Below are 26,723 nucleotides of genomic sequence, written 5' to 3'. Positions count from 1 at the left end.
TTCATATTATAGAAGTGTAGCTTGAAAACATACCTAATTATACTAATGTTATAAAAGTAGTCATCTGCATGTGTAATGTAATGCAGTTTTATACATTTAACCAATGAAAATAAATTGTTATTCTTTTTGCTTTTTTCTTATTAAGTTTACTTTATTTTTTTTCTTATTAAACTATCATACTTTAAAACTACAATGCAATAATTTATTGTTATTCTCTTAATTTTACTTTAATTTCTATTTCTATAACTCTTTTTTCCTAATTCAAGCATTCACTTTGAAAGTTAATGCAATAAGTGGTGGATGTTTTCCAAGTATACCCAGTTAGGCAGTACAATGCTTTAATGTGAAAAAAATAAACACCAAACATATATAGATGAGGAAAAAATGAAAGTAACAATCCTTTTAAGTATGAAATCTTAATTGCAGACCCTCTTATCATAAATTTTCATTAAAAGCCAAATATATATATATATATATATATATATATATATATATATATATATATATATATATATATATATATATATATATATATATATATATATATATATATATAGATTAAGACGAAAATGAAGTAAATATGCACAACCTTCTCAAACCTTCTTTTAATAAAAAATTTGGATTACTTAAAGGAATGAAAATTCTCACTGCTGAAACACAACCCTATTAGAATCATCAAGTGAGATTTCTCAATCACCAAAAAAATGTGTACAATTAAACCAGGAAAACAAGGTAAGATACGAGGGATGGACGTGCCTTCTTTGAGAAGTGAGCGATACAATGATATTATTGTATTCAGACGCATTATTAACAACAAATTGACAATATCCAAGTGATGGGATGGTGGCTGTTGAATAGTAGGGACTAAAATTTAACTGAATTCCAAACCAAAAAAAATCATAAACCCATAAAAGCTAGTCTCTCGAAATACATGTAAAATGAGAATTAATGATAACATAACAATCAGGTGGTGGTCAGGTGCAATTGGTACAACCTTTCCCGCCATTTCCACTTAAAAACATATAAAAAAACAAGCATGTTATCGAAAAGGGGGAGAGGAATTGATGAAACCCTAAAATCGATGTTAAACAAAGTGAAAGAAAGTGATTTGAAGAAGAACTATAGCCTGGAAAGATAGATGGGGAATTCAAAACGAAGAAAAGAGTACAAAAGACAGACCTGTAAAAACCAAAATTCAAACGTGTGAAACTGGAAACCATCATCAATGGTAGTGAAAAACACACATCAAGGAGTAGAAACATTATGGATTTGCAAGCCATTATGGTGACGGTTGTGGTTGATGTAAACTTTGGTGAGTCGATTCATGACGGTTTGTTTTCCATTTCAATCAGCATCATGGTGGAGAAACCCGTAAGAAGTTCATAATCAATTTCAAATGTTCAAGGAAAAAGACAATTTCAAGGATTAAAGAGAGAAAATGTAACACCCTATTTTCGCATTATAGTATAAACGATCAATCACGTAAATGAACGTGCTGATAAAAAGACTGTTTAGGATAAATAGTCGTGAAATTTTTTTTGTAGTAGTCGTAAAAGCGAGAACGTCCATATAAAAAATGCCTAAATACGATTTTGTATGAGGAAGTTATGATTTCTAGAAGTTTCAGCGCAATAGTGTACGACATAAAAAACCGAAATAGAGATAGGTCGACTATTAGGGAAAACATTCCAAACAAGGGTTGAAGATCAGTTCGTTGAAAAGTTCAAGGCAGAGATGTCCACTGAGAGGGACCCGTTTTCCCTAGAATATGCTTCATCGGAGCAAGTATAGATGTCTCGATACTTGAGTATGCTCAAGACTGACATCAAGGATTTCGTGTCAAACAATCGATACAAGAATTTAATAGAAATGCAAGAGCATGTCAGGAGAAGAAAAATTGAGTTGGAGACTCAACGAAAGGAAAAGAGGCAGACTCCAGCTCCATCTCAACCAAAAACCAAGAGATTCAAACCCGATGAATCAAGGTCTAGAGGACATATATGTCTTCGGTGTAACAAGTGTGGGTGATCCCACGAAGGAGTTTGTTGAGATTTGATATGCTTCAAGTGCGGCAAGGAGGAGCATTACAGTTGAGATTGTAAGCAGGAAGCACACGGAGTGCATATTTGTTTCCATTGCAACTAGATATGTCACATCAAGACCAACTGTCCTCTCATGAGTCCAACTGCTACAATACAAGCTCGAACACATGCAACTTTAAGGATAACCCATTGCTAGAAAATAGGCCTTTAATGACGTTCGAACCATGACACACGGTGATTTATGATACAAAAAAGTATGTGTCCTATAAATAATATCATCTCTCCCAAAATTTGAAAGATTTAGGACACTAATTTTTGCGTATCTAAAAGTTAGTGTCGGATTAACGAAACAAAAAACGCATTTTTGGAGAACGCATTAAGCTTTGTGCTTACCCAGTTGAATATAAATGTTTTTCAGGTACTCATGTGAAGGGCACGGTTCCACTGTACACACACACATTCGCAGCATGTTTCCACATAATGTAGTCATACTCTGATATATATATATATATATATATATATATATATATATATATATATATATATATATATATATATATATATATATATATATATATATATATATATATTATAATAAATAAAAATGAAAAATTTTGCTTAAAAAACGAGAGGTTACAGAAAAAGAGAGTTGACTAACAATCGACCCAAAAAAACCTGAATATAAATCTCACTTTAGCATGCAAGATTTATCGATTGGTTTGAGTTTTGAATTTGAATAGAATGTTATAATTGTCAAACGACGAATTTTAAGGTACTATAATCAACCCAAATTAATTAGGAATTATGAATTTGTTTTTTTTTGTAAATACTAATCAATATGATTTTATTTAAATTTGAAAGTAAAATCATAGAAAATTACACATGTCATTTTAGAGGATATGTCATTTTAGAGGATAGGAGAAAGAAAAATCAAATTATGAGAAAATGACATGTGATATAGAGTAACTACTCTTTTATTAAGAAGTGTAGATATTCTTTTACTAATAAGTATTTATATATATATATATATATATATATATATATATATATATATATATATATATATATATATATATATATATTGTCACACCCCCGAACCGTCAGAAAAACAACGGCGGAAACGCCCGGGGGCGGCGACGTCATACGTCGTATCACAGCAATCGTTTCATAGCAATCAAAGTAATCACAATCATTACATTACAATATGAATATTTACATCTGTTTGAAAACATAGTTTGTACATCATATTATATAACAAAAGATAAAGACGAGACTCCAAAAATGCTCCGTCTTCTCCACAAGCTGGCTAGGTACCTGTCTATCGTTGCTGTGAGAATACAAGCGGTTTTGAAAACGTATCAGCATAAAGCTGGTGAGTTCATAAGCATGTTTTTGTATTGAAAACTAGTCACTGAATTTTTATAAATGTTTTCTTTCCATTATAATTAAATATTGTTTGTATCGAAAACCGTTGTTACCAAGTTCTGAAATATGTACGCATGTTTACCAAGAAAATCCAATATTTTCTAACATGTTTGTTGTTTTCTGTATGAAAGGTACATTCTGTTTGAAAACCCTGGCTACCACCAGTATGTAATGTATGATCGTTTGGAAACCCTGGTTACCACCAATATGTATAGTAGTTTTATTTCTTAAAATAAAACTATAGATTTTGTCCCTGGAATACCCTCCAGTAAGTAGATAAGTAAGTAGTTTTATTACTTAAAATAAAACTATAGAAGAAAGAAAGCCCGTAAACGATGATTAGTTTATACTTATTGTGAGTCGTATAACCATACTAATTTGACCTGTGATCTCCTTGACGTTCTTCAGGCGTCGTACGATTACAAAATTTGTCACCCCAAGCGTGCCCGCCTAACTGTAGCTAACAATTCAGGTGTGAGATTGTTAGTCCCGAATAGATCTATCCACAAATTTCACGCTCTCCCTCCGGGAGACTCTGGTTATACTATCGGTAAGGATTTATTGGTACCTGAGGGGCAAAACGAAGATAGTCTCACAATCCTGCATTAACTAGTTTACGTGTTTGTTCGGTTGTTATCGAGTTCGAAATCGTTTGTAACGGTGTAGAGTATAAATAATTATACATAAAATAATTATTTAGCATGATACTCTAGTTTTGGTATTCGTAGTAATGGATAAACTAAATCTGACATAGTTTATATGTTTGACTTTGCATGAAGTTTGAATCTGTAAGACTGGTAATGAAATCCCAAACTATACCTATTATAGTTTGAATGGTTCGTTACGTTTGCGTAAGGTTTTGAAACTATGTAATTACAAATTGAAAACATCCCGTATGCTCCGCATAATACAAAAAGGATAATTGTATCTAAACGTTTGATAGAAAATCGTTGTAGTTGCATCAGTTTTAAGTTCTGAAAACCTTTATGTTTAGCTTGTATCCCCCCCTGAAAACATGAAAAACTCAGAAAAGTGTAGGGGTATGAACTCACAATTTATCGTAGGATCCAAATGTTTAATTGCTTATGAGCGTCGAGTGTCAACCGGTGTTTTGTACACGAGTGGACCCTATTAACATATATTGCACATATATGTATTAGATTGAGTAGTTCATGACAAACCATGATGGAAAACCACCCTAAAGACTTGGAATCACTAGAACTAAGTGTTCTATGGACCATACTTATTGATCTTTTCATGTTTAAGGCCAAATATGAGCATTAGAGTGGGTGTATGGCCATAAAAGTGAGTGTGCGGCCAGGAAGTGCGGCTAGGAAGTGTGTGCGGTTGCACACAGGGGTGTGCGGCCATACAGAGGTGTGTGTGGCTGCACACAGGAGTGTGCGGCCGTACAGAGTGTGTGTGCGGCCGTACACTCCTCATTTGAGCTCCAAAAGTCAATTTTTAGGTGTTTCAAGTTCCAAACCAAGTCTTAATTCGAATATAAGGGCCAAACTCTCACTTTGGAGGGTATTTGAGTGTGTGTGGCCACCTTATGAAGGTGTGCGGCCACACTCCTTCAAAGGATGAAGAACACGAAGAACATGCAGAGCTTTAGGTGTTTTACCTGTATAACAAGCTAGATGATGGTGTTAATCACGATTTTGAGGCCCTTAGAGTGTTCTTGAATGAGATTTTTAGAGATAGAAAGTAGAAAGAGAAAGTAATGTGCAGCCAAAGAAGAAAAAGTGAATGAAAGGGGGTCCTCTCCTGTATATAGGGTCGTATGTGTGGATGGGGGTGTGTATGCGGCTGGCTGGCCGCACACTTGGGTGTACGGCTGTACACACCTTCTTTGGTGTGATTGGCTTGATTTTGTGATGCTACACACTTTCTAACCCTTCTTAAGACTCATATCTAGGTTTTACTAAGCCTAAAACACTCATATGGACCCATAATTTCGCTAAAAGATGATAAATTCGAGTTTAATATTGATATACGGATCAATTGCACAGGATAAAAGTTTTGGGTTGTCACATCATTCCCCTGTTAGAGGGAATTTCGTCCTGAAATTCAAGAATATGGATACAAATCATGGATTTGGAAAATGATGAGGGTACTTCTGTTTCATTGAATCCTCGCGCTCCCAAGTGAATTCAGGTCCCCGCTTGGCATTCCAGCGAACCTTGACTATCGGGATGCGGCTTTGCTTTGTTCTTTTGACCTCTCGGTCCATGATTTCGATTGGTTCTTCCATGAACTTCGAGTTTTCATTTATTTCAATTTCGTCGAGAGGGACCACGAGGGTTTCATCAGATAAGCACTTCTTAAGATTTGAAACGTGGAAGACAGGGTGAATGTTACTGATTTCATGCGGTAAATGAAGTTTGTAGGCTACGGGACCAATCCTAGCAAGGATTTTGAATGGTCCTATGTACCTCAGGTTTAGCTTTCCACGTTTTCCGAAGCGTATCATGCCTTTCCAAGGCAAGACCTTCAGCAGAACACGGTCTCCGACCTGGAATCCTAATGGTTTTCGTCATTTATCGGTGTAGCTCTTTTGTCGATCTCGTGAAGCTTTTAGTCGTTCCCGGATTCGTATGATCTTTTCGTTGGTTTCGCGAATGATTTATGGACCAGTGAGAGTGGTATCCGGGACTTGTCCCTTGGCTAGCTGCGTGTCGCCCACCTCAGCCCAGCACCGAGGGGATCTGCACTTGCAGCCATAGAGGGTTTCGAAAGGCGCAACCTTGATACTGGTATGATAACTATTGTTGTAGGAGAATTCAACCAAGGGCAAATGGGAGTCCCACGATTTACCGAAGTCGATGACACATGGTCTCAACATGTCTTCCAAGGTTTGGATGGTTCTCTCACTCTTTCCATCTGTCTGGGAATGATAATTTGTACTCATATCCAGCTTAGTTCCAAGAGCTTTCTGTAGGGACTGCCAAAACCTCGAAGTGAACCTGCTATCTCGATCGGAGATAATGGATACAGGCACACCGTGCAGTCGAACTATCTCTTGGATGTAGATTCGTGTGAGTCTTTCCATCTTGAAAGTTTCTTTGATTGGCAGGAAGTGTCACACCCCAAAACCAAGAACGGTGGAAACGTTCTGGGGCGGAGGACGTCATGTAAAGTATCACAACACAGTATAACATTAAATAAGCAAGCAACATCATCCATTGCATTAAATATATAATTTTAATACAAGTGTGTTCTGTACAGTTATAAACACCAAAAAGTAAATCAAAATAATAAGATGAGTCTTGGATGCGCTCCATCTTCTCAAAAGCTGGCTTCGGTACCTGTCAACTAACGACCTGAGAATACAAGTTATTTTGAAAGAGTTTATCAGCATTAAGCTGGTGAGTTCATAAGTATTTTAGTGTCGGTGTTTGTGTCAAAAGATTTGAACGTGGTTATAAACACGAGTTTGTAAACATTGGTGTTATAAGTATGTGAACGTTGGTAAGTGTTTGTAAAAGTTTGAATCTCTTAGAAAAACCTATATTTTCTATTAAAAGTAGTCTTCTACCAAGGTGTAACTGTTTTGTATGTTCGTTTACTGTAAGAGCGTGTAATTTTCCCAAGTGTAACTATCATTGTCAAAATATAGTTTGTACATTAATGTTTAAATGAAAAGATCACTAAATATGTAAAGGGGTAAATTAACGTAGTACTGTAGTGTTGTATTATAGGAACTACTGTTGTACTAACTACCTTAAACCGGATTTATATTAAGGTATTATGTGATTAATTGTACCATACTATCGACTAGGTAACAACAACAAATGTAGGTCGTAAAAAGGTATGACATTTGGCACCCGTAGACCTGCAGGTCCGGCTGTAGCTAGCAGCAAGGTGTAGGATAGTCAATCCAGTATAGATCTATACGCAAACTCACGCTCTCCCTCCAAGAGACTCTGGCTACAACTCGGGCCATGACATTGAAGGCATGCTCCGATACAGTGGATCACATTTTGTTAACGTATTCATGTATATGTAATGTAATGTTACTCGTTCTAGTATCGTTGTATATATTCTCTTTCTAGTATAGTTGTATATGTTCTTCTTCTAGTATAGTTGTATATGTTCTCATTGTAATAAGTACTGACTCATGAATGAACTGACTCATTGATCTAGCAATTGTATAAGTATTATCCCGTGCTACCCATATGGTAACACACTAATGAAGTAACTGGTACGAATGAATTTGGAAGAACTTTTATGACTATATATGTACACATGATATATAATTAATATTGAAACGACCTTCGGACGGCTACCCGATATCCCACTAGACCACATCTCAAGCGCGAAAAGGAAATAGGGCGGACGACCTTCCTAAGCCTTTTAAACATTTCTTATATAACTATACATATACGGGCATGCAATTTATAATAATTATAAAAGAGTTTAAGTAAAGTAATTGATAAGTAAAAGAGTTTGTAAAGCAGTTTGAAGTAAAACAGTTTGATAAATAGTTTGAACAGTAGTAAAATCATTGGTTTTGTAGTTATTAATCACATGTGATTGATGTAATAACTATAAGTATTCAACTTGTATTCCCCCCCCCCCCCCCAATTAAAGCATTTAAAACATTTAAAAGTATTTCAAAGGTTAGTTAAAAGGGGTATGAACTCACTTGTGGTGAGTGGATTGGATTGAAGTGTCGGGTACGGTGCTAGGTGGCAAATGGAGACTTGTACACACGCACGAGCCTAGTTATCATATAATGAACATATATATATATAACTAATTAGCCAAATTATAACTACTAAATTAAGTTGGGACACTCTAGAACATGAAAACACTTTGTATAAGTGTTATAAGTCCTAAGGGTTGCATCTATGTTGTTGTGGGACAAGGCTAAAGGGGTTTAGGATTCCAAAGGACCCTATACATGAGTTTAATCTTCAATGAACCTCACACAAGGAGTTTACGGTCGTCAACCCTTGAGTTTACGGCCGTAAGCTCCTAAGCTTAATGAAATTTTGTGTTTTGAAGCGTTACATGATTCCTAGAAGCAATTCTACTTGGTGGTTTAATCCTTGGAAGAGTTTAGGGCATTAAGACACTCCTTTTAGGAGTTTACGGCCCCAAGGCCATTTCCTTGTGAGTTTACTGCCGTAAAATCATATGGAAAGGGGTATTTTTATGTTTTCATGTCCCATGCTCATCTAGGATAGGTTCTAGACAATTATCTAAGGCCAATGAAGGTCTTAGGCACACTTTGGTACCCCTTTTGATGTTCACAGCCCAAAGACCAAAACCACAAGAGATTACGATCGTAATCTCTCTTTGGGATGGTCATTTGATGCTTTAAGGTCCCTAAATTAACTAGGAATAAATCGAGGCTATTGTCCAAGGCTTTGGGAGTGCTTAAGGCACTCTTTGGCCTTTGAATTTGGAGTTCATGGTCCAACAACTTCTTGGGTCGTGAACACCTAAATCTTGGTGTTTATGGTTGATTTCTAGTCTTAAATACACCTTCATACAAGCCTAAGGTAGTTATATATCACGGGGGAAGGTCTCTAGGCATCATTTTACCCTTATAAAAGAGTTTACTCCCCAAGGTGTTCTTGGGCGGTAAACTCTCGAATCTTGCATTTTTGCTATGAAATCTATGTTATTAAACACATTATAAGCCATATAATACAACTAGAGAGAGGTACTCACGATTTGGGATGAAAACCCGAAGATCCGTGAGAGAGAAATAGCTTTTCTCTAGTTGGAAATGTAACTAATGAAATAATTTGGTTAAGAATCATATATATATATATATATATATATATATATATATATATATATATATATATATATATATATATATATATATATATACTCCTGGGATTTTTGGCAGAGAATACTTTTATTCAAGAAATGAACTCTAATATCATAGAGTTCTGAAATAACAGAGTTGCACGAAACCCTAGTGCATTCTCTCTCCTGATATCTCTTTAAGTGTAAACCCTGAAATACTCAAACTTATACGGAAAAGTCTGAAAATTTACTGCGACTGTTCTAACTTCTATTGACTTGATAATGTTCGTATAGAATGGAAATTTCGGGTTGTCACAGGAAGTGAGCAGATTTCATCAATCGGTCGACTATTACCCAGATGGTGTCGTACCCACTCGGAGATTTGGGTAATTTGTTAATGAAATCCATGGTAATCTTGTCCCACTTCCACTCAGGTATTTCCGACTGATGAAGTAGACCTGAGGGCTTCTGATATTTGACCTTCACCTTGGAACAAGTCAGACACTTGCCCACGAAGGAGCGATTTCTGCTTTCATGTTTGGCCACCAATATAACTTTTTGAGATCAAGGTACATCTTATCCGATCCTTGGTGGACGGAGTATCTAGTCTTGTGAGCTTCGTTCATGACGACCCCTCTGAAACCACCGAACTTTGGGGTCTAGATCCGATCCATGAAATAGTAGACTTCGTCTCCCTTGATCTCTAAGTTCTTTTCCATTTCTCTTAAGGCTTCCTCCGCCACGTTCTTTGGTTTCAGGGCTTCCAACTGAGCTTCTCTAATTTGTGCGGGTAGATGGGAATGGATGGTCATGGTAAGTGCTTTCACACTGCGACCTGAGTACTCTTTTTGGTTGAGGGCATCTGTTACCACATTGGCCTTGTTGGGATGGTAGCGTATTTCACACTCATAATCACATAGTAGTTCTACCCATCGCCGTTGTCTTATGTTTAAGTCTTTTTGGTCGAAGATGTGTTGCAATCTTTTATGGTCAGTGAAGATCGTGCACTTTGTTCCGTAGAGATAATGTCTCCAAATCTTCAATGCGAAGACAACTGCTCCCAACTCCAGGTCGTGAGTTGTATAATTGATTTCATGTGCTTTCAATTGTCTCGAGGCATAAGCAATAACCTTTCTTCGTTGCATAAGCACACAGCCTAAGCCCTGGTTGGATGCATTGCAATAGATAATGAAGTCCTCTGTCCCTTCGGGCAGAGACATGATAGGTGCGCTGCACAAGGCTCGCTTCAATGTTTGGAATGCAGTGTCTTTCTTTTCACTCCAACAATAGGGTACACCTTTCTGAGTCATAGTGGTTAGGGGTTTGGCAATTCTGGAGAAATTCTGGATAAATCTACGATAATAGCCAACAAGACCCAAGAATTGACGAATTTCCGTGGGTGTCTTCGGTGCTGACCAATCCTCTATCGCTTTGATTTTGGACGGATCCACGTGTATGCCTTCCTCGCTCACCACGTGACCCAATAAAGTTACTTTCCGAATCCAAAATTCACACTTGGAGAATTTCGCATATAGATTTTCTGCTCTTAGAGTTTCCAACACTAATCTCAAGTGTTGTTTGTGATCTCCTTTGCTTCTGGAGTAGACAAGTATATCATCTATGAACACAATAACAAACTTGTCCAGGAAAGGACGACACACCCGGTTCATTAGGTCCATGAACACTGCCGATGCGTTGGTTAGACCGAAGGATATTACTACGAATTCATAGTGGCCATATCGAGTCCAAAATGTTGTCTTAGGAACATCACCCTCGTGGACTCATAGCTACATAATCATTTTTGACATGTAAATTAAACAATTATTCTCGAATTCAGAAGGTTTCTCGGTAACAATACGTATGTGTAACTAATAATCATTTTCTCTTTATTTTTTGGTAGCTACATATGTTAATCCATGTCAACTTGGTGTTTATTTTTTGGGAAACACCTCTCACCATGGCTAACACCATCACCGTCCACATCCACATCCACATCCACCGCCAACACCATCACCGTCTACAACTACGACTAAAATAAATGAACCCCTCATTTGGACCAGTTCATGTGTATAACAATCAAACATTTATCTTCCTCTAACCCTTAATTCATCTTCCTGTAAACCAACTCCCACACCTTCTAATTCCTAACTCCGACCACCACCACCACCATTATCGTCTGCCGCCCACCTTATCTCCACCTCCTAACACCACCACCATTTTTCTTCCTCTAATGAACACACAAAAATGAACACCAAATCCCAAAAAATATCCAAAAAAACAAGAACATCAGATGATTTGAATAATAACGGATATACTAAATTAACATGTGTTTGTAAAAGTTGTTATTAGAATAAGTCATACTTGTCCTGGTCTCATGGTATTGTCATTCACGTGCCTATGTATTAGGAGTTAGGTATTCCTGTGTATCTGTATTTCTGTATAAATACTTGTGTAGCAGATGATATAATGAACATCAATTTTCACTGTCACTTTCATAAAGTTTACATGGTATCAGAGATTAGGTTCTATTTCTCAAAAAAAAAATATCCACCATGTCTAATGGAGCTCCACATCTTCTTGCGGCAGCCACAATTTCCCCTGCTAATCTGAATTTTCAGATCCCTTCTCTTAGCATCAAGTTGGACAGAGACAATTACCCACTTTGGCGTACAACCATCATCTCAGCCTCGGAATGCTTTGACCTAGACTCCTTCATTCTTTATCCCTCTCCACCAACTTCCACCCTTCCCCCTCCAACTACACCTACCACCTCCACCATTGATGCTTCATCCACTCCCAATCCCGATTATGTTACCTGGAAGAAAAAGGACCGATTTGTCCTACTCTGGATTAAATCAACTCTTACTGAACGTTGCCTTGCCTCTGTTGCTCGCTCATCCTCTTCTCACGAAGATTGGATCACACTTGAGCGCACCTTCCAATCACAAACACGAACCAAACGAATGGCTCTTAGGGCTCAATTACAGATTCTTACAAAGGGATCCTCTTCCATGATAGACTATCTCGATTGCAAATGCCACATTGCAGACTCGCTTGCTGACACCCTCACCCCAGTCTCTGACGATGACCTAATTAGGTATATTCTCCAGGGCTTAGACTCATCTTACAGCTCATTTACTTCTGCATTCCTGATGCACTCTGCCACGGCCTCCGTAGATGATCTGATTGGTCTATTACTTCATGAAGAAGCACATATTGATGCTGATCTGGCTCGACAGGCCACCCAACAGCTTCCTTCCACCCAAATTCCCACCTCCACACCATTGTTTCCAATCGCGCATTAAGTCTCTCGCAACACCAACACCACCACTTATTCTCCAAATCCTCACTCTGGAAGCCCTTCCAACTATCGTGGTCCTGATAATCGTAAACGTCGCCTCCATTGTCAACTCTGTAACAAACCAGGTCATGAAGCAATCAAATGTTGGCAAAGGGAAAACCAAACAGACTATCCTTCACGCAGGCCCAACTACATTTCTCGTGGTCAACCAAGACAATCCCATCTCATCACTAGTCCAAGTCCATCCACAGATATCGACCCCACCTGGTACTTCCACACAGGCGCCACCGATCATGTCTCACCGGACCTGAACAAACTTCAACTTAATGAACCTTACACCAACAATGATAAATTGCAAGTCGGCAATGGTAACCAATTACTTATTTCTCATTTTGGCTCTTCTTCTCTATCTTCTTTTCAACAACCCAAAGTCTATTGTTCCTCAATTAACCAAAAACTTGCTTAGTGTCTCACAGCTCACAAAGGATAACAATGTCTATATGGAATTCTGGCCTAATTATTGCATTGTTAAGACTTTTCAGGGCAAACCTCTAATTTAAGGACACATTGACAACAGACTCTATAACCTGTATCTTCCTGTAATCAAAAAGTCTAGAACCATGGCTCTTTCTGGGATTCACACTTCTATGACTGGCTGGCACAACAGACTTGCTCATCCCCATGGGAACATTCTTCGTCACTTAGTATCTAACTTCAATCTTCCCACCTCATCGCACACTTTTCCATCTGTTTGTGAACCCTGTCAGTTAGGCAAAAGTCATAAGCTTCCTTTTCATTCAGATCATGTTTCTTGTAACACTCCTTTTGAATTGATTTATTCAGATGTTTGGGGACCAGCTCCCATGTTTTCAATAAATGGAAATCGATACTTTGTCCTTTTTGTTGATGATTTCAGTAAGTTTGTATGGATATACTTTCTCCCTACAAAATCACAAGTGTTACAAACATTTATAAACTTTCGAAATATGATTAAAACTCAATTTGGCTGTGAAATTAAAAAATTTCAATCAGATTGGGGTGGTGCATTTCAACTAGTTTCCACTTATCTTCAATCTTGTGGCATTAATCATCGCATTTCTTGCCCATATACTTCTGAACAAAACGGATATGTAGAACAATGCCATCGCATTATAATTGAAAAAAAAGGCTTATCTCTTCTTGCTCAATCCTCCCTTCCACACATGTTTTAGGAACATGTGTTTAAATCTACTACCTACCTTCACAACAGAACTATCACACCAACACTAAACTATGCATTCCCTTACTCCATACTATACAAAACAGACCCTTATTATGCCTTTTTACTTACTTTTGGCTGTCTGTGCTACCAGTTTTTACGCCCTTACACAAGACATAAAATGGACTTTCGCTCCCTTCCCTGTGTCTTCATTGGGTATAGTGCCTCCCACAAAGGCTAACTATGTTTACACCTCCCTTCCTCTCGCATTTACATCTTGAGACATGTTATCTTCAATGAAGTCATTTTTCCATATGCCATCTCCCATCCGTCTATTCCTACCTCTACCTCCTATTCACATCCTACGCACCTCACCACCGATTCTCTTCTAATTTATGCAACTTCCATCCCTCAACCACCTACTACATCCTCCCCCACTCCCTCTCTTCCTTCGTCCACAACCTCCTCTACACCATCCTCCACACCTTCATGCTCTTCTCATCAACGCCACACAGTCAGTTCTCAAGCCAAGCAAGCCACTCATTTTCTAAGACCAACCGACAACAACCAACATCCCATGGTTACTCGAGCTCGCACAAACTCCCTCAAACCGCACTCATTTCTCACGTCTACCTCTACTCCACCCACGACAGAACCTCGCACTCTCCCTACAGCCCTTCAAAACCCCTATTAGTACAATGCAATGAAGTGTGAATTTGATGCCTTAATGAAAAATAATACTTGGTCTCTAGTTCCACGCCCTCCTAATACTAACATTGTTGGTTGCAAGTGGCTTTTCAGGATCAAGCGAAACTCATATGGGACCATTGAACGATACAAGGCACGCCTTGTTGCAAAAGGATTTAGCCAAGAAGAAGGGGTTGATTTCTTTGAAACCTTCAGTCCTGTCATCAAACCAACAACAATTCGCTTAGTAATCTTAGTGGCATTATCTAGAGGATGGAACATTCGGCAACTAGACATCAACAATGCATTCCTAAATGGTGTGCTAACAGAAGATGTTTACACGGAACAACCTCGTGGCTTCGAAGATTCATCTCACCCTCATTCCGTGTGTAAACTTCACAAAGCAATTTATGGCTTAAAACAAGCTCCCCGAGCGTGGTTTAACCAACTCAAACATCTGGTTACTCATGGCTTTAGAGCTTGCCAGTCAGATACATCTCTATTTGTGCACACATCCACCAATAACACCATTTACATCCTATTTTATGTGGACGATCTGATCGTTACTGGTAATAACTCAACACTCATCCAAACCATCATCAAAAACTTACATCAATCTTTTGCTCTCAAAGATCTAGGAAAACTCGATTATTTTCTAGGTGTCCAAATCACAGCAACAACCACAAGTCTCACTCTTTCCCAAGCCAAGTATATCCAGGATCTTCTCACCAAATGCAACATGCTTCAATCGAAACCCATCACCGCACCTGCCGACCCATCCACTCGTCTTACTCTTTCTGGTGACCCCTTTCCTGATCCAAAGTTATACAAACAAACAGTTGGTTCCCTTCAATATGCAACCATCACACACCCTGATATTGCCTATGCAGTCAACCGTGTCTGCCATTTCATGCATGCACCCACCACCCTTCATTGTGTAACGCCCGTAGATCCGGGCTAGTTAATTTAGAGACGATGAGCATCAAAAATGACTTTTTGATGGAAGATTATTTAGAAGTATTAATCTTAACCAAGTTGTATTATATGTCACAAGGTTTCCGTGCATATAAAGAACGCCAAAATCCGAGTTATAACAAAGAAGTTATGACCTGTCGAAGTTTCGCGATAGAACCGACACGACCTAGCGTGACCCAGCGCGACGTAAATAGTGAATTTAAGGTAGATAGATATCTAGCCTTAGTGATCTAAACGAGAGTTGAATATTTCTTCGATAGTAGTCCAACGATAAAAAGACAGACAGAAACAGAGTTCAGATGAAGGAGTTATGAATTTCGAATGGAGTTTTCCTGTCCCGGCCTACTATAGATAATATATAAGTAATATACTTATAATATATTAAAAATAAAGTCAAAATTAGCCAATGGAGTCTAAACGAGAGTTGTAGAGCATAATCTCACCTTCCCGGCGATATAAAGAACGTCGAAAACGGAGTTCGTATGCGAAAGTTATGAATTTCTGAAGTTCGGGGCGTGAAACCCCAAAACTGTCAGAGACCACGACGTGGCAAGTGTCCTGACACCTCTGGGAGGCCCCCAGATGCAACTTGGGATGACGCATTGTGACATCCCCAAAATCACGGCTAGAAAAGACCGGTTTTGTTTATACTTTATTTCAAAATCAGAGTTATCTTTTAATAAAAGGGTTGCGGAATTTGTCCCAAAACAATAATATGATAAAGATTTATCAAAAGCATTTCCATAGAAATGTATTTCATTAAAAGACTCGGGATGTCATGTTCGTACAGATCAAAAGTATAAACAGTACAATATAAGCCTTACTACATTATTTCATATCTACAGGCCTATATCCGTAATCCCTCGTCCAAAACATCACACCTATGCTCATGCGCCACTACCTGTAATGCATAAAACTGAGTGGGTTAGGCTTGGGAGCCTGGTGAGCACATAGGGTTTTCAACCCACAATAAATAAGTTTATTAATTCCATCAATCAATAATAACCCGATTACCCATTCCCGTTATCCTCACATTACGTCCCTAAACACCTATTATAAGGGACCTAACCTAAGGATCATCATCGGGACGGACACTACTGCTAAGGGGATTCCTCAGCAATAAATGTTCTAATAGGCAACCATGTGGGGGGATGGAGTACACCGGTGAACACATCGTTCACAAACACCTACAGGTTGCGAGCCTGCTAGTGTTCCACTAGACTGTCTAGAAGAGTCCGTGGTCGTCATCCATACTCCGCTAGATGACAGAATGAACAACATCAACATCGAGGCCTCTCATCATTTTATCACACATCACCTATTACATCTACCCATGTTTTACCCCAACATTTTCGTAGATATAAAATACATATACAGTTTAAATCATTGAAAACATGTATAACAACGTTCATCTAGCATAGATAGCAAGTATTCAGATAATATGCACACATAGCACGTAATTTATATAAAATACTTCATATCTATGTGTAAGTTGAAAGTAACTATGCACTCACTTGAAAAGGTGGTGATTCCGAACTCAGACAGCGCTTCGCTTCTTAAATAGAATTTTCTTCGACGAAACCTAGTATTATTACCACTAGAGTTTAGTCTATTATTCGCCGAGACTAATTAATAGTCTAGCTATTATTATTATTATATAAGCGTTAAAAAATACTTATATAACCCATAATAATAGCCCAAGTATTTATTATAAGTTCATAATAACAATACTAATTTTAAATATAAGCTATATTAAAATAAGGTAAGCATAACTTACTTACAAGGGGGTTTTAGCTAGGAGTTGGGCTCTGCAGGGGCAGAACTTCGTCGCTGAATCTTTCTAAGAAAGATTCGTGCAGCGCTTCAGCGCTCACCTTACTATACTAAACTACAGAAAGAGAAGTCGAATCACGAGGGACCGAAATGCTCGGGGGATAAGGAGAGAAAGACTCTTGAATCAAGAGAATGGTGCAAGAAATATGAGAGCCAAAGGCTCTTATTTATACTAATTGAATTTTCAAAAACTACCCTCCATAATTACTTAATGACCTTTTAGTTATATAAACAACTAAACACCCCTCTATAATACTATTTTAAATGGATTTAATGATATTTGTACTAAACTAATGTCGAAAGAACTCAATATTAGTCTTATAATGACCGCATCGTCGATACCTTTCTAATGATATATACATATGTATATATATGTGTACGTATACATGATTTATACTTTATTTTAATACGTAAATATGCTATTATAATTTGTAACTCGTTCATACGAACTTCGTTTTTGACGTTCTTTATATCCACGCGTAGGTGGAGACATACTCTACAACTTTCGTTTAGACTGCTAAGGCTAAATCTGGCTCTATCGTAAATTCACTATTCACGCTTCCCGGTATCATGTCGGTTCTGTCGTGAAACTTCGACGGGTCATAACTTCTTCGTTATAACTCGGATTTCGGCGTTCCTTATATGCACGGAAACCTTGAGACATATTATACAACTTTATGTAGAGATATCGGGATTATTTCACACTTTAATTTTGACGCTTATTTTTATTCTTTATTAAATATATATTTATAATAAAGTAATAAGCACACAAATACACATAATTCACATAGAATTAGAATTTTTCATTTTTATTACATCAAAAAGAGTTACAATAGTTGACCTAGACTATTACATCATCTAAAAATGCTTAGCCCCGAAACCCGGGCGTTACAATTCTCTCCCCCTTAGGATGATTCCGTCCCGGAATCATGCATCAGCAAACAGATGAGGGTAGCGACTCATCATGTCACTCTCTGTTTCCCAAGTGAGATTTGGCCCATTCGAATGTTTCCATCGGACTAGCACTAAGTCGACCATCTTGCGTCGTAGCTTCTTAGTCTTACGGTCAACAATTGCCTCGGGCTCTTCGATTAGCCTCTTATTGTCATCCATTCTTAACTCTAAGATTGGAATTATGTCGGGAGCATCTCCCATGAATTTCCTCAAATAACACACATGGAAGGTGTTATGAATACCATTGAGTTCTCCGGGCAATTCCAGTTTGTAAGCTTGGTTCCCAATCTTCTGAAGAACTTTGAACGGTCCAATAAACCTTGGACTCAACTTTCCTCGTTTCCCAAATCGTATAAGTCCCTTCCACGGTGAGACTTTAAGCAAAACGGAATCCCCAACTTCGAAAGTTATCGGTCGTCTTTTCTTGTCAGCATAGCTCTTCTGACGATCCTGTGCTGCTAACATCCTTTCCCTAATCACCTTCAACTTCTCAGCAGTCTCATGGACTATCTCGGGGCCCATAAACTGCTTCTCTCCGGCTTCAAGCCAACAAGACGGCGTACGACACTTCTGCCCATATAAGGCTTGATAAGGAGCCATCTTGATGCTCGAGTGAAAACTATTGTTGTAGGAAAATTCTACCAGAGGTAAGTGCTCGTCCCAATTCCCTTGGAATTCGAGGGTACATGCTCTCAGCATATCTTCCAGCGTCTGAATCGTTCTTTCTCTCTGACCATCAGTTTGCGGATGGTAAGCAGTACTTAAAACACAACTTTGTACCCAACTCCTCTTGTAGACTCCTCCAAAACCGTGATGTGAAACGACTATCACGATCTGATACAATCGTAAGAGGGACACCGTGAAGTCTTACAATTTCCTTCACGTAAGCATTTGCGAGCTTACCCATAGACCACTTCTCGTTGGCTGCTATGAAGTGTGCACTTTTGGTGAAACGATCCACCACTACCCAAATCATGTCGTGTCCACTCTTCGTCCTAGGTGGTTTAGTCACAAAATTCATGGTGATGTCTTCCCATTTACCCATGGGTACATGTAAAGGTTCTAAACTCCCATACGGTTTTTGATGTTGTGCCTTGACTCTCGCACATGTCACACACTCGGCCACATACTTTCCAACATCGAGCTTCATCGTCGGCCACCAGTAGTAGGGTTTTAAGTCCTTATACATTTTAGTGCTACCGGGATGAATTGAGTACATGGTCTTATGTGCTTCTTCCATCAGAAGATCTCTTATTCCTCCCGTCGTAGGTACCCAAATTCGATCTTGGAATACCTTCAGTCCTCGACTGTTTGTACCGAACACTAACGTTCTTCCCAAACGTTCTTCCTTTCGGTCATTCTTCTCTAAAGCTTCTTCTTGAGCTTTCCTGATACTTTCCACAATCGTCGAGACGACTTCAATTCTTAACGCTCTTGGCCTTTTCCTTTCAAGATTGACTTTCCGACTGAGAGCATCAACAACAATATTTGCTTTACCCGGGTGGTAAAGTATCTCACAGTCGTAGTCCTTGAGAAGTTCTAGCCAACGTCGTTGTCTCATGTTCAACTCCTTCTGATTAAAGAGATACTGGAGACTCTTATGATCAGTGAAGAGCTTGCACTTCGTGCCGTAGAGGTAATGCCTCCATATCTTTAAGGCGAATACTACCGCTGCCAACTCCAGATCATGAGTGAGGTAGTTCTTTTCGTGCTCTTTCAATTGTCGAGATGCGTATGCTATCACCTTTTCTCTTTGGGTCAGAACACAACCCAACCCGACTCCAGATGCATCACTGTAAACCGCGAAATCTTCGACTCCATCGGGTAGAGAAAGTATCGGTGCTTCACATAACTTCTTCTTTAGCTTCTCGAACGCCTCATCGTGTTTCTCACTCCATGTATACGTAGCTCCTTTATGGGTCAAAGCTGTTAATGGAGCAGCTATCGAAGAAAAGCCTTGGATAAATCGTCGGTAATATCCGGCTAATCCTAGAAAGCTTCGAATCTCCGTGGGACTCTTCGGACGTTCCCACTTCATTACAACTTCGATCTTTGCGGGGTCAACCATTATTCCCTCTTGGTTAACAACATGACCCAACAATTGGACTTCCTGTATCCAAAAGTTGCATTTGGAGAACTTTGCAAAAAGCTTCTCCTTCTTTAACACCTCCAACACTTCTCGCAGATGCTTGCCATGCTCTTCCTGGATTTTCGAGTAGATGAGAATGTCGTCGATGAACACTATCACAGATTTATCGAGGAATGGTTTACAAACCCTATTCATCAAATCCATGAATGCTGCGGGAGCATTGGTTAGTCCGAATGACATAACCAAGAACTCGTAGTGTCCATATCTTGTTCTGAATGCAGTCTTCTCAATATCCTGCTCTCTCACCTTTAGCTGATGATATCCTGACCTACGATCGATCTTTGAGAAGTAGCTCGAACCTTGCAGCTGATCGAATAGATCATCAATCCTCGGCAATGGATACTTGTTCTTCACCGTTGCCTTATTCAACTCTCGGTAGTCTATGCACATCCTTATGCTTCCATCCTTCTTCTTTACGAATAACACCGGAGCTCCCCAGGGTGATGAACTAGGTCGAATGAAACCGTTGTCCAATAGTTCCTGAAGTTGCGTCATGAGCTCCTTCATCTCCGTCGGTGCTAATCGGTAAGGTGCCTTTGCTATCGGTGTTGTTCCTGGTAACAAGTCTATACGAAACTCCACTTGCCTATCAGGTGGTAATCCGGGAAGATCTTCGGGAAAGACTTCCGGATAATCGCACACAACCGGTATATTCTGCACCTCTTTCTTTTCCTTCTTAGCATCGATTACGAATGCCAAGTATGATGCACATCCTTTGGACAAACATTTCTTGGCTTTCATCAGGGAGATGATTCCAGAATTCACTTTGCGTTTGTCCCCGTACACCATAAATGATTCCTTTCCGGGTGGGTTTATCCTAACTATCTTCTTTCGGCATAACTCGGATTTCGGCGTTCCTTATATGCACGGAAACCTTGAGACATATTCTACAACTTTATGTAGAGATATCGGGATTATCTCACACTTTAATTTTGACGCTTATTTTTATTCTTTATTAAATATATATTTATAATAAAGTAATAAGCACACAAATACACATAATTCATATAGAATTAGAAATTTTCATTTTTATTACATCAAAAAGAGTTACAATAGTTGACCTAGACTATTACATCATCTAAAAATGCTTAGCCCCGAAACCCGGGCGTTACACGCATGTAGTGACGACCAAGCCCACGACGTGGAAAAAGGTTGCCACGACGTGGCAATGGCCCAATTTGCCCTATAAATAGATTTGAAGGGCCAGCCGTTTAGGGTTGCTATTTTCTCTTTTCTCTCTCCCGTTTTACCTCGATTTGCATGCCTGAAGTACCCCGAAGCCCCGGTAATATCCCCGAGTCCCGAAGCAAGTCCCGAGATCCCAAAGATCCCGAGAAGTGCGGTTTCCGAGCCGAAGCTCTGCCCGCGAGAAGTTCGATTTTTGCAGAGATCTTCCAGATCTACCGAAGAATACTACTTCTGCAAGTCGTAGTGCTGTCCGATCATCTCCTGATCAAGTGAGTGTATACTACCTTTCATAAACACGATAATAATACAAGTATGGTTTGAGTGTATTAAGTTTATTGTTGTTTATATGTGTGAGTGTGTAGTTACTTTCTTCTAACACATAAATATGATGTATTTGCTATGAAATACGTGTTATGTGTTTATATGTTATTTGTCTATTTGAGATGGGCATGGAAATTGGAGTTTTATACAAGTGTTAAATGATTTAAACTGTGCAAGTATTTATATCTACAAAATTGTTGGGTAGAAAATAGGTAGATGGAATAGTTTGTGACTATGGAGTTAGCGCCTATTGTATAAACCTTGGCGACTATGGAGTTAGCGCACGTTGAGTAAACCTTGGCGACTATGGAGTTAGCGCTTGTTGAGTAAACCTTGGCGACTATGGAGTTAGCGCTTGTTAAGTGAACCTTGGTGACTATGGAGTTAGCACCAGATAACTATGGATTTAGTACTTGATAAATAAGCTTTGGCAGCAATGGAATTCATGCCAAATTCCTTACGAATAAATGAATGAAGGATAGTTGGTTCTTAGGGTAAAACCTTAAGGAGATAATGGGGATGGGTAATTGGGTTGATTGTTTGCTGATTACATATAATAATTATATTATTGTGGGTTGAAAACCCTATGCTCACCAGGCTCCCAAGCCTGACCCACTCAGTTTTCTTTTCATTACAGGTAATGGCACAAGGGTAAAAGTTGGTGGACTTGACGAGAGATTTTGGATTATAGATCAGTAGTTGAATAATTATTGTAAGGTATATTTTATATTGTTTATGCTTTTGGTCTGTATCGAACATGACATCCCAAGGTTTTATTATTTAATGAAAATACATTCTTTTCGAGAAATGTTTTGATAAATGGTTATCATATTTTATTCTGGGAACAAATTCCGCAACTCTTTTAATCAAAAGATTACTCTGATTTTATAAAACAAATCATAAACAAATCGGTCTTTTCTGGCCGTGAAATTGGGGATGTCACACATTGGTAAGCTGTGAAACGAATACTTCGCTATCTCAATGGAACCTTACATCACTGTCTCCATTTTAAATCTCATCAAGAATCTTCACTAGTTGCATTCTCAGATTTTCGATGGATATCAGACACGGATGATAGTCGATCTCCATATGGTTTTGCTGTTTTTCATGGCCCAAACTTGATCAGTTGGACATCACAAAAGCAACGAGTAGTAGCTCGATCCAGCACTAAAGCTGAATGCAGAGTGATCACCTACACAACATCCGAACTCCTTTGGATTAAATAACTACTTCGAGATCTTCATGTAGCTGTATCAAAACCTCCAATTATACTTTGCAACAATGTCGGTGCCACCTTCATGTGTAAAAATCCAGTCATCAGTTCTCGTTCCAAGGATATAGCCTTAGATTTCCATTTTGTTCGGGAACAAGTGGACGCTGGTGCCCTTCACATCGGCCAAGTGCATTCGGCCGACCAACTGGCTGACATCTTCACAAAATCACTGCCTAAAGATCGCATAGCTCATCTTCGTGACAAGCTTCAAGTCAGACCTGCCTTTGATCTTGCCGGGGGGTAATAACGGATATACTAAATTAACATGTGTTTGTAAAAGTAGTTATTAGAATAAGTCATACTTATCCTGGTCTCATGGTACTATCATTCACGTGCCTATGTATTAGGAGTTAGGTAGTGTTGTGTATTTGTATTGTTGTATAAATACCTGTGTACCACATGATATAATGAACATCAATTTTCACTGTCACTTTCATAAAGTTTACATTGAATATAGAAAAAAACAGAAAATGGAGAACATCAGGAAATTACAGCAGATGTACATTCTTCCTTGAATATATATACACTTATACTTTTAAAATCAAACAGCAAAAGCAAAGTCAAAGAACCTAAATCGAACATCCAAATCAGAATAAAAAATGTTGAAGAAGAACAACATGAAATTAGCGGTCTACATGAAGAAGAACAACAAAAAAAATCAATCTTGGAGGTCCACGTGAGAAGAACACCCTCACCGTCTAAAAATACCAAGGGCAAAGTGAAGGTTGTCATCTGCTGCTAAGGATGATGCACTGGTTTCTACAAAGACACAAACCAAGATAAAAGAAAAGAAGGAATACGGTGGGGAAGCTTCTACGGTTCCCGATCTAGTATCTTCGATGAAAAGCTCCAGAGAAAAGTCGGAGAAGCCGAAAGTGAGAGCAAAGTCGAATGAGAAGGTGAAAGACAAGGAATAAGATGTATAGGATAGCCAATTTATTGGAGATTCGACCCTACAATCGATTGGGAAGGACTTAGGGTAGGGATGGAGTTCACAGTTGTGAGGAGGAGTTCTTCATCTTCCTCTGTTCTTTCATTGATGAGCGCGATTTAGGGAGATCTGGTATCTTTGATTTAGAGCATCTCCAACCCATTTTCATTCTCCATTATTTCCTCCATTTCTTCTCACATTCCTCTCCAACCCTACCCAATTTCTTCCCCCATTTTGGGAGAAATGAATAGTATAACACCATATTTGGTGTTATACTATTTATTTCTACCAAAATGGGGATGAACTTTGAGTTGTCGGTTTTAGTCCCTCGTCTTATATATTCATAGATTTCTAGTTTTTTTACCTACTAATTATTAATTAAATGTAATATTTAATACTTATAACATTGTGTTATATATTAAATTAGATTAATTAATTATAAATATAATTTTTTTTGTTTGTTTATCAATTTCATATTAAAATTTAAATACATATTAAAATTTTAAAATACAATAATGTATTTTACAAAAGCTTATAATTACGTATTATAAATATAATATTATTTATTTAATATTATTGTAATGAAAAAAAGTATAGATTATATATTTGTTAAAACCAAATTAATAGAAGAGGTGTATTTGACAATTTATATAAGTTAAAAGAATGAAATATACTTTTTGGGGATAAAACAGGGGTAAAACAGGGGTAAAAAATGGAGTAGGGTTGGAGATGAAATACTATTTACTCCATTTTTTACTCTATTTTTAGGGGAGAAAATGGAAATGGGTTGGAGATGGTCTTAGAGGAAAAATGCATATTAAGGGTTTGATTTTTTAATTTTGAAAATTTGAAAAAAGCCACCTGGAGTACATGTTGATTTTTTAATTTTGAAAAAATAAAAAAACCCATCTAGACCAAATGTAACCGGTGAAACCAGAAGTAATTTACAAGATTCTCCTATTTAACGGTTAAAATGACGGTTTAAGGATCTATTGTGCAAAAAAAGAAAAAATCCTTTAGTGACCAAACGGGAAAATAGTAGAAGTTTATTGTGCTACAGTGATATTTTCCTAAATGTTTATTAATATTAAAGAAACTATATAGTTAAATTTTAAGGATAAAATAGACTTTTCAATTTTGATATGAACCAAATTCATAAAGAAACATGTTAAAAATGATATTTTTCACAACTTTCAAATGATTTGGACTCGATTAAATTACAAACTACAATGATCATTTTTTAGCATTGTCAAAAAACAAACCGACAATCGAGTGCAAATTGAAACCACGAAACTCATCATCGAGACGAGGCTTTGACCAAACACGAATCATTTTTGAAACCATAGGTATCATTCGTGTAATTTAGAATAATTGGTTAAAGGGTGATCAGTTAAAAACTAACGAATGTGACTTAATAGACAACGAAGAAATATATACATTTTAATGACCAAATCTAGCCATACACATAAGTTTATATGTTAAATTACATTTTTCCAATTATTTAAGCAAATGGTAGATTCATATAAACTCTTTTTTTTGCCTTCACTTTCTCTTAGACCAAAAAATGGGGATCCTTGAATTATCACTCCATCAAGCCCTAAAACTGGATATAAAGGAGTTGAGTATACAGGTTAAGGATGAGCATTAGAACTGTTATAATCGGAACCGGACCGAAATTGATAATAAGGTCCATTACCGGTTCTCCATTTTTATGAAAACTGGTCCCGGTTCTAAAAACCGAAACCGATTTGACATTTTTTCCGTTTTCTAAAATGCGTATAACTCACTGATATAAAATCGAAATTACTTGAATTTTTTTTTTCCAACATATAATTTGGAGTTTGTAATTCATTTTTAATTGTACAAATATATATTTTGGTTAGATATTAAATTAGACACATGCCCTGAAAGAAATAATATCGATTCTACTTTTTTTTTTTTTCGATTTCATTATTTTATTTTTTGTTTTTTTTGAATCTGTCATGTTTTTTTTTAAATGTGCATAACTCATTCATATAACGTCATAATTATTTTTTTTTTCAGTATGTTATTTGGTGTTTGTATTTCATTTTAGACTATACAAAAACATATTTTAGTTAGATATTAAATCAACTATAGATCCCGGAAGACAATATCAATGCTACGTATTTTGTGTTTCAACATTTTGTTTTTATTTTTGGAATCTGTCATGCTTTTAAAATGCACATAACTCTTTCATATGAAGACAAAATTATTTGATTCTTTTTTCATCATGTAATTTAGTGTTTGTACTTTCAATTTAGAATGTAAAAAGTCATAAGTCATAATTTGGTTAAATATTGAATCATTTACATGCTCCGAAAGGTAACATATCATCCACAACATTTCAACCGGTTCTAATTTTAAAAATAATCGAAAAACCGGGACTGAAACCGGAACCGACGCTAGAACCGACGGTCCCGTTCCCAGTTTTTATTATATAGGAAAACCGGTTACGGTTCAAAACCGTTCCAATTCTAAAGCTCGTTGTTATTGCAATTGATAATGGGTCGATGTGGATCATTTCTTGGACATTAAAAAATGTCTTGATGGGGAGATGGGGAACGAGAGAAGAGGTGGTTTTTAGAAAATATTAATATAAAATAATTAGTAAAAAACAAAATTACATATTAACAAAAAGACAAAACATGATAAAGTT

At 37.6% G+C, this 26,723-nt stretch overlaps 1 long non-coding RNA gene across 1 annotated transcript; it reads right to left on the bottom strand.

Moving 5' to 3' along the window:
* Positions 1 to 16,122: 16,122 nt before the first annotated feature.
* On the bottom strand, positions 16,123 to 17,020 carry LOC145000150 (uncharacterized). The gene is made up of 2 exons (XR_013661138.1): positions 16,912 to 17,020; positions 16,123 to 16,298 (listed from the first exon to the last, which is right to left on the bottom strand). It is a non-coding gene; the product is annotated as an uncharacterized LOC145000150 (long non-coding RNA).
* Positions 17,021 to 26,723: the final 9,703 nt, after the last annotated feature.

Source organism: Lactuca saligna, chromosome 6 (genome assembly GCF_052625555.1).
Source record: "Lactuca saligna cultivar CGN05327 chromosome 6, ASM5262555v1, whole genome shotgun sequence".
Taxonomy (NCBI): domain Eukaryota; kingdom Viridiplantae; phylum Streptophyta; class Magnoliopsida; order Asterales; family Asteraceae; genus Lactuca; species Lactuca saligna.
Note: the sequence above shows the minus strand (reverse complement) of the source record. Positions and strands in the feature narration are given on the sequence as shown.